Below are 9,408 nucleotides of genomic sequence, written 5' to 3'. Positions count from 1 at the left end.
AAAACAATTCTTAATATAACACAGGTATGAATTTCTAGGAAAGATTAAAAAAAGAAAAGTAAAAGGAACATGGTGATCACAAGTCCTGCCTGTTTACCAGGAAGATTAACTCTAGCACTTCTGGTCTTCACTGCCTGACCGTGGGCATGGTTAATGGCCGTGGTTCCCTGACCCTGCCAAGGTAGCATGATCATTTGTTTTCCACATAAGAAGTTGGGAGGATGGCCCCACAAGGTTTTAGTATCTCTTTTCATCAGTGGAATTGACCTTCCCAATAAGAGGTGGGAGCTATATAAAATGAGACGCTCCTATGGTGCTTTAGGCATTTAACCTATAAAGTAAGTAACTGAGTATTAAGGAATAACACAGCTTTTAATGGTTTAAAAAATTTGATTGTGGTGGCCCCAGTGAATAAAACAAACCCCAAACTCCAAGTGATTAAAATTTAGATCAGCTATTCAAAATGCTGTGGCATGTGTTGATCCATACATTGATTAACAGAACGAGGTACTCCAGGCATAACAGTTCAATCCAGATTTAGAGTTCATTTCAACAATAGGGTTTATAGCCTTGGAACCGGATCAGACTATCCCAATGTTGTCACTGCTGTAAATGGTTCATTCAATGGTCAAAGCTCTGTGAGATGTGAGTTCAGGCTAGAGTGATCCCGACTGGTTTCTGTTTATTACACATTGGTCCCAGTCTGAGAGGACAGGGGAGTTAAGGGCCTCTTTACAAATGCACCTTCAGATTAATTGATAATATGATAATTTAAGTAATTTCTATATACTCTACTGTAGAACATGGTTTGTTAGGGTAGCAGAACTCAGCAATTGCATCAAACCAAAACCTTTATTTCCTGAAGCCTAAGTCCTCTTCCTAAGAATAGGTTTATAATCCCCATTCCTTTACTAATTATTACAGTTTTAATCCATGTGTCACTTCTCATATTACTTGAAGGGAAGTCCTAGGTTCTGGAAATTTGAAGAGGCCCAAACATCATCAATTTACACACACATATATATTTATTACATTATATACATAGTGTTAAATTATATATAATACATCAATTTACATATATGTATATAACTGCACCCATGCTGGCCTTAACCATGGCTTCCACATTAGGAGCTCCTCTTCCCATTCCTTACCCACTGTCTGCTCACATAAACCTAGGCAAACTTCTTATACTGGCTGTATGAAGCCTAGCCATGTGTTCCACCCTCTGCTCTGGATTACCTTCATATTAAAAATACACACTCACCAGAGCTCTGTGGGCAGCAGCACAGACAATCTCATGAGCATTAAACTAGCAATTATTGGTTTATCATTCCTGCTGATAAATAGATCACTTATACTCTCAGTTATTACACAAGAATATCTGTGATGAATTTTCCCCTCCCAACTCCTAGTCAGATTTTTATTTACCTCTACTGTAGCAGAAATCAACGGAGCTCCACTTGACTTAACAGAAGGAGACTCAAAAGTTGTGTCTAGCTTCAATGTAGACTATTTAGCAGGTCTATTTTCTCTGGTCTTTTATAGCAGATTATGTCTATATCATGATAATAAATATTTTCATAATTATCCTATTTTTAGGACCATTTCAAATCCCTAGATAACAGAATTGTATACAGGCCAATCACATACAGCCCATGTTATCATTCAAACACTCCTAACAGTCTCCTTCCTAGGTAGCCTACCCACAATTTTGAGATGATCAACTTATACATCTCCTATGAAAAAAATTAACACTAACAGTAGCCCTGTGTACGTTTCACTACCCATCGGTGCATCAGGCATCCCACCAAAACATTGATATGTTTGACAAAAGAGTTATCTTAACAGTAAATGAAAGAGGTCCAAGAACTCTTATTCCTAGAATCACAGGAATTGATCGTTCCCTGAAGAACTTAAAAGTATTCATGCTGCCACGTTACACCACATTCTGTGGTGATGGATGGTCCCCCAAGGAGCTATCAGTGTTGTTTTATATCCTTACTATGCTAAGAAACCCTATTTTTACTATCATCCTACCGACCATTCCATGATTTTACTAACATTCTAATAAGAAAATTAAATGCACAAGTTACAGAAGCACCCAACAACTGTTCTCTAACACAACCCACCACATCCATACTATTTATGTGGGATTTTACTTTAAATCTAATACAGTCCAGTTAGTGAACAAGCACATTTTTTTTTTAGTCCAACAGCACCCACCATTTAAACAACAGCCCTAGTCACAAAGTTGGACTTCTCACATTTCTTTCCTGAGAGGCTGAAGCTACACAGGGCATCCCCCATGCAGCAGGGCTCATCCAATTAACGTGATGAATGTGCACCCCCGTGTGTTACAGCAAATCTCAACATCCGCCCCCCAAGCATACTGCTATTCACAGGTGTGTTATGAATTATTGTCAGCAGCTGAGGCAGACTAACAACACTCCGCTACCACATTTATAGCCTGCTCGTCCATAGAGGATGGAGAACAGCTATTATAGTGTGTAATCCAACCATGACAACCCTGAATGTACTAAGTTGTATTAATCAACACTGTCGTCTTGCTATCCATGCTCTGCTCATGGACTGCAACACTGTCGTCATCACACACATAGAATAAAACACTTCCAGTCATGATCCTCATCCCCAGCATCATGTTTTATTAGGAGGCCTCCCACCAGGATCAGGGTTTTTCCTCAAATAAGCAATCATTTGAGATACAACAAAAACCAGTAACATCAACCTACCAACACTAACAGTCCTCACAGCGCTATTCAACATATATCTGTACATCTGGCTGAAATTCTCCATATCACTACCTCTATTTTTATGAATAAATTAAAAATGAGGTTTTAAACATAGACAACAACTGTCCAATGATCACTAATCCTGATAGTCACACCATTACTGCCCTTAACGTTCATTCTATCAGAGCTGGAGTAGGAGTTCAGCTTAATATACACCAAGGGCTTTCAAATGTTCAAGGAGGTACAATTTAATTTCTGAAAATATGGATTACAGGAGATTGTACTACATCAGCTGAATGCAAATCAAACACTTTAATTAAAGTAAATACTTAGTAGATCAGTGGGCTTCCACCACAGGACATTTTAATTAACAGTAAATCTTCTAGTAAATTGGCTTCCAGGTATTTCTCCAGACATTTAGAAGACATTTGCAGGAGAAGCCCTAGCAAAATTGAAGCTGCTTTTTTGAGAATATGCATTTCAATATGTTGATGCACCACAGGGCTTGACCCAAAAGGGGCCAAACCTCTATCTCTAGATTTACAGTCTAAGGCTTGCTCAACCACTTCACCTATGTTCACAAACCACTGATAATTGTCAAGAAATCACAAAGATTGGCATTTTATATCACCATATTATTGTTTGAGCTGGAATAGTAGGCACTGCTGTAAAGTCATTAATCCCTGCTGAGATACAGAGACCTGGAGCACTCCTTGGAGATGACCAAATCTGTGATGTTGTCATAACATTGTATGCATATGTAGTACGCATATCCGGCGCATGTGTTTTTTAGTTATACTAAGGACAATTGGGGGACCCAGAAACTGACTTGTCCCACTGATAATTGGGTCATTCAACACATTGCTCTGACTGAATGATAGCAGCTTCTCACAGTTTCTCCCATCATTCTTACTCCTACTAATATTGTAAAAAGTAGAAGCGGGTGCCAGCTCTTGTTGAACCGTGCGTACATCCACCTCTAGCTGGTAATCTGGCCATGTAGGAGCCTCTGCTGACCTAAACACGTCCTCCATGTATTTAGGAGGGCTCTCTTTCATTCTTGGTGATTTTAATTTTTTTAACTACAATCAGTAATATAAAGCCATCAGCCATATCCCTATGTATGTAGTTTGAGTTAATTGTATATGTGGTTTATTCCCCTGAATGTGGATAGCCAGTTACCCAGCACCATTTGTGAGAAAGAGTAGTAAAAAAAAAAAACCCTAAATATTCACGCTTGTCAAAAATGTATTGATCCTAAGTGAATGGGATTATGTTCGGGCTTCTTATGTACTGCCATTTTTCTGTATTTATATTTTTATGGCAATATCATATTTTTTATATTGCTTTGTATTGACATGAAATTTGAAAATATGAAGCTGTATCTTTGGTTTTCCCTTTTCAAGTTTGTTTTGTATTTTTGGGGTTCCTAAAATCATATATGAATGTTAAAATCAACTTCTGTGTTTATTCCAAAATTGTCATAGAAATTACATTGTCTCCCTAGATCGCTTTGGGCACTCATGCCATATTTAGTTTTGTTACCAACATGGGATGTCTTCTTTTTTTTTTTTAAGGTTGTATTTAATTTCTTTTAGTGGTGTCTTTTCCATTTTAATTTACTAGTCTTGTACCTTGATTAAACTGACTCAACTATTTTAGTAATATTGACATCATGTAAAATACAGTTTTCTTAAATTCTTGAGATTATTCATTGTTAATGTGTACATGTAGACAAATTTTGATTCATTGATGCTTTGTATTGTCTACTTGCTGAAGTACTTGAGTTGCTCACAGTTTAAAAATTGAGCTAGTGAATGAACTGCTCATGCTTTCAAGATGTATCTGTAAAATGATGTCAACAGTGTCTGTGAATAGACGTCCTTTTATATGTAACAATTTTATGTTTATTCTCTTTCATCTCGGATTTGCCTGGAATTTCCTGTACCATAGTGAATAACAGAGGTGAAAGGAAATCTCTGGGCCTCGTTCCCAATGATTGGTATTTATTGTTTATTTTTTATACTGCTTTGTATCATACTGAATAATGTGTTCCTAGTCCTATTTTCACGAGTGTTTATGCCATGAAGTAGGAGTGGAATCTGTTTAAAGCTTGTGGTGAATCAAGTGGATGCGATGATGTGATTTTTTTGTATTGTACAATTGTTGTTTATCAAATTGCTTAGCTTTATGTAATAATTTATGACATTGCTTGGTTACAATGTTAAAACTGGATTATATGCTTTGAAGACATTTGCAGGAGGTGGATACTCATTTCCATTGTGCTGTTAATTTCAGGTAAGTAGTAATATACAGGGAAGTGGAGGATTCTATTTCATAGGCTAGTTGATGTGTTTTTGTTACGTCTTTGTGGGATCTGACAATCAGAAGAGTGCTAGGTTGTTACAAGACAATAGGATTAAGGATTAGGATTAGGGTCAAAATTAGGGGTAGGTTATGGGAATGGGTTAGGGTTAGGGTCAGTGTGAGGGTACCAGTGAGACTTAGGGAAAGGGTTAGGGTGCGGATTAGGGTAGGAAATAGGGTTAGAGTACAGGCTATGATAGGAGTTAGGGAACAGGTTAAGTTCAGGGTATGCGTAAGGTATGGGATAGGGTACAAGTTAGGTTATGCATTAGGGAACAGCATAGGGTTAGGGCTAGGGATAGAACCAGAGCAAGGATTAGGGTTAGACTCAGGGGTTATCTCAGGGGTTAGACTCGGGTTACACTCAGGGTTAGACTTAGGTTAGGGTTGTTAGGGTTAGGGTTAGACTCAGGTGAAAGAATCAGGGGTTAGACTCAGGGTTAGGAATGAGACTAAGGGTTAGACTCAGGGTTAGACTTGGGTTAGGGGTGAGGGGTAGAGTAATGGTTAGGGGTTAGACTCAAGGGTTAGACGCAGGGTTAGGGGTTAGACTCAGGGTTAGAATCAGGGTTAGACTCAGGGGTTAGGGTTAGGATTAGATTCAGGGTGAGACTCAAGGGTTAGACTCAGGGTTGGGGTTGGGTTTGGGGTTGGGTTGGGGGTGGGGGTTGGGGTTCGGTCGGGTTCAGGTTAGGGCTAAGGTTAGGGCTAGGCTAGGGTTAGGGCTAGGGTTAGAGTTAGGGTTAGTGGTTAGGGTTAGGGTTACGGTTAGGGTTAGGGTTATCAATTCCTTCTCATCATTCGGAGGACGCTGTCACGGGAACGGCCACAGTCTGGTCACCCCTACCAGGTGAGGATCATCCGAGCCTCCTCCGGCAATAAACATGCACGTAGGGGTGTTTGTGTGAAAATCAGTTCTCATTTTTCTCGAGTGGCACACAGGAGTGGAATGGCTGATCTAACAGCAAATGCATGTTCAACTATGCAAGAACAGACATCCTAACACACAGCAGTGCCTTTGCTGGCATCTTAACATACCCAGGGATGTCATCTCTCTGGCCCAAGTCTGGTCCTCCGCTGGTCCTCCCAGTCCACCTGGCCCACCTGGTGGCTCCTCCCAGAATCAGCAGTGTCAGCAGGACTTCTCAGTGTTCCCTGGGGCCCCTCAGCCAGGCTGCACATGCAGCCTCGTAATCCTGGCCCAACCTCCCACCAAGCTGCCTGGACTGAGTGCCCCCTCTCCTCAGCCCCCACCCTGGCTGCACTGTGCCACTTCCTACAGGGCAGCCAGAATGGTCCTCTCAGGAAGTCAACCATTCCATGGCATTTTGGGGGGGGTGTTTTTTTTTTTTTTAGCTCCCACCACTCCTGGAGTCAGCAGACCAGACCCCAACCCATTCCTCTTCCCATTCGGACTCTGTCCCTGGATCTAACTGGTCCAGCTACCCAGGCCCTCCTTCTATTCCCCCAGCCCATGGAGTGCCAGCCCAGGGCTGCCTCCCTCAGTGCTCGTCCCCAGATAACCGTGATGCAAGAGGAGAGCTCACACGTACCTGGCCCATCACCCCCCATCTGTTGCCCACTTCTTACTCATTTAACCCTCACACATGGCTTTGTGATTATAGCCCCATTTTACAGAGGAGAAAATGGAGGCACAAAGCGGTTAGCTCCCTGGGCCAGGGCACAGAATTAGGGGGAGTCGCTCTTCAGAGCCCATTGTCACTCTCTGGGTCCCCCCACCAAGGGCTGACCTTGTTCTCTGGCACCAACCTGGTTGGTAGCGTCTGTGATGTTTATCACTCTGGGCCAGGCACAGAGAAAGTGCCCAACTGCTGAATGAAAGAAGCCATGCCGCACTGTCCCTGCCTCTGAGCAGGTGCTGGGAGAGGTCACAGCTGCCTGGACTTCCCTGGTGCTCCATGGGGGCCACCTGGCTGGGAGGGACACTCTCTCTGAGGTTCAGTAGGAAGTCCAAGAAATGACCTGGCTTAGCAGAGCCCCTGTGGCTGGAACTCCACAGGCTGGGGCCTCACGGTCACTTGGGGCACTTGTCCCAGGGCAGGAATCCAGGGGCCTCCTTGGGAGGAGCTGGGCTCACTGACCCCCACAAACAAGGCTGTTTAGCAGAGGTCATTAATGCACATTTAACTGCCTGCTGGTCTGGCCCCAGTGGCTGAGCCCAGCTGTTCTTCTAAGGGGGCAGGGAAAGTGGGGGCTGGTTCCGAGGGGCTGAGTTGGGAGTTGGGGCGGCTGTTGGTGCTAAGGAATTCCTGGGAGGGCCGGAGCCCATGCATGTGGCCTTGTCAGCATCTCTGAACGCTGAGGGCCTTGAATGTCACATGACCTTGTCCGCCACCATACCTGGGTCCCTCTCGGCTCACTGAGTGCTCCAGCACAGGCCAGGCGCTTCCCAGTTCACCCCTCCTGTCTCCAGCCCACTGACCTCCTCTCCCCTCTCTGCCTGTCCCTCAAAGGCTAGAAGGAAAGACAATGTGGCCTTGGGCAAGTCCTTCACCTCCTAATTCAGCTGTGAAACCCACTCTTTGCTGCACAGGATACCCAAAACCTTGCCCTGTCAGGCCCTTCCTCCAGATCCAGGTGTTGCCTGTTCTCTGAACCCAAATCCACCAAGTTGTACCCCTAACACACAGTTACTGGCCACTTGCTCCCCTGTCCTGATTTCTGTCATCACAGTTGACATCTGGTCTAGAACCTGAACTTGTTCCCATCCGTGACTCCCTTTGTGTGGCTGCAGCTTCAGGGTCTGTTCTTTTGTACCGCTGTGTAATACCACGTACATTGCTGTGTGTGCGCCCATTGTTGCGTGTATGTGCACGTGTATGTGTGGGTTTTGTGTGTGTTACTATGAGGCTGTGGCCCCCTTTCAACAATTTTCCAGTGAGTCTTTGGGTCCACAGAAAGAGTTGCTGGGTCTCAGAAGCAGCTCCCGCCCGTGGGCCACCGCTGCTCATTGCATGTTTCACCTGTGCCCACTGAGCCCATGAGCAAGCAGCTCCTTTCTGGAGCCCTGAGGCAGTGAGGAGAGGCGAGAGGCCTCAGAGTTTGCCACTGCTGTTCATGGTGGCGTAGGTTGTGAATGGCACCTTGAGGTTGTGCAGTACACAACCTGTGCAGCTGCACTGCTCCAGAGCCAGGCCTGGGGGCCCTGCCCTGGCCCAGAGCTGTGGTCTCAGAGCTCCAGCCCACCTTCGGTGCTTAGCTCCACTAGGGAGTAAGAACAGCCCCTCAGCACTGATCGGAGCAATAATCCGGGAAGGAAAGGGACGAGGCTTTCAGCATGCGCACCTGCGTAGCCCAGCCAAACACTGCATCAGGAGGGGCTGCAGCTGGCAGAGTCACTCAGGAAGGACAGAACCAGGATCCCGGCCACTGGTTTGCTCCTTTTGGGCCCGCCAAACCCTCTGCCTGCTGGAGCAGCCTCCATGCAGTGCCCCAGTGGACCCATCAGGGTCAGGGAGCCCAGGCCACCCAGATCCAAAGCCCAGGGGACTCTGAAGATTTCCTCAGGAGGACCAGGATGAGGAGGGCATGGGGCCCAGAGAGAAGATGGCAGTGGCCTGGGCCAGGTGGTGGCAGTGGGTGGAGAAATGTATTGGGGCTCAAAACAAATTTTAGAGATTTAAAAGGTCACAGCACTGCACTAGAGCAGGCAGGGGCGGGCGGAGGAGAGAAAGGGGGCATCGCGAATGAGGTGCAGAGACCCGAGCAGTGAGATCTGTCCTGCCCTCTTTTCCTTGAACCCCAGTTTCCTCATCAGCAGAGTGCTGCTGAGACGCCAAGTTCTAACCACCCTTTTGAGTTACTTGTCACTGAGCTCTCCCATGCCTGGAGGAGAAAGTCAAAGGAAGAGGAACATTTTGTGCCATGTGAGAAATACGTGAAGTTCAGATGTCAGTGTCCATAAATGAGGTTTCATTTGAACACAGTAACTAATAACTACAGGGTTTGCTTTCATGCTACAACAGAGCCACACAGAGACCTCACGGGTCTGCAATATTTACTATCAGGCCTCTGCAGACAAAGTTCATCTGCCCTGCCTCACAGCAGCAAGCCTGTCTTCAAACCACTGGACCTGGAGGGCCAGGACCTGGGCCCACACGCCTGCAAGGGCTCATGGGTGAAACCCAGGAGCATGTGCACTTGCACGAGGAACATTTATAGCTCCATGCGCGTCACCACAAGTGGACGTTTACTGATCTCCTCCTTTATGGATGGAGGTGATTCTGCAGCCTGCGGAGTGGTGGTGGGGGGTGGTTCTTTGCCCACAGCT

The sequence above is a fragment of the Vicugna pacos genome, chromosome 16 (genome assembly GCF_048564905.1).
Source record: "Vicugna pacos chromosome 16, VicPac4, whole genome shotgun sequence".
NCBI lineage: Eukaryota > Metazoa > Chordata > Mammalia > Artiodactyla > Camelidae > Vicugna > Vicugna pacos.
Note: the sequence above shows the minus strand (reverse complement) of the source record.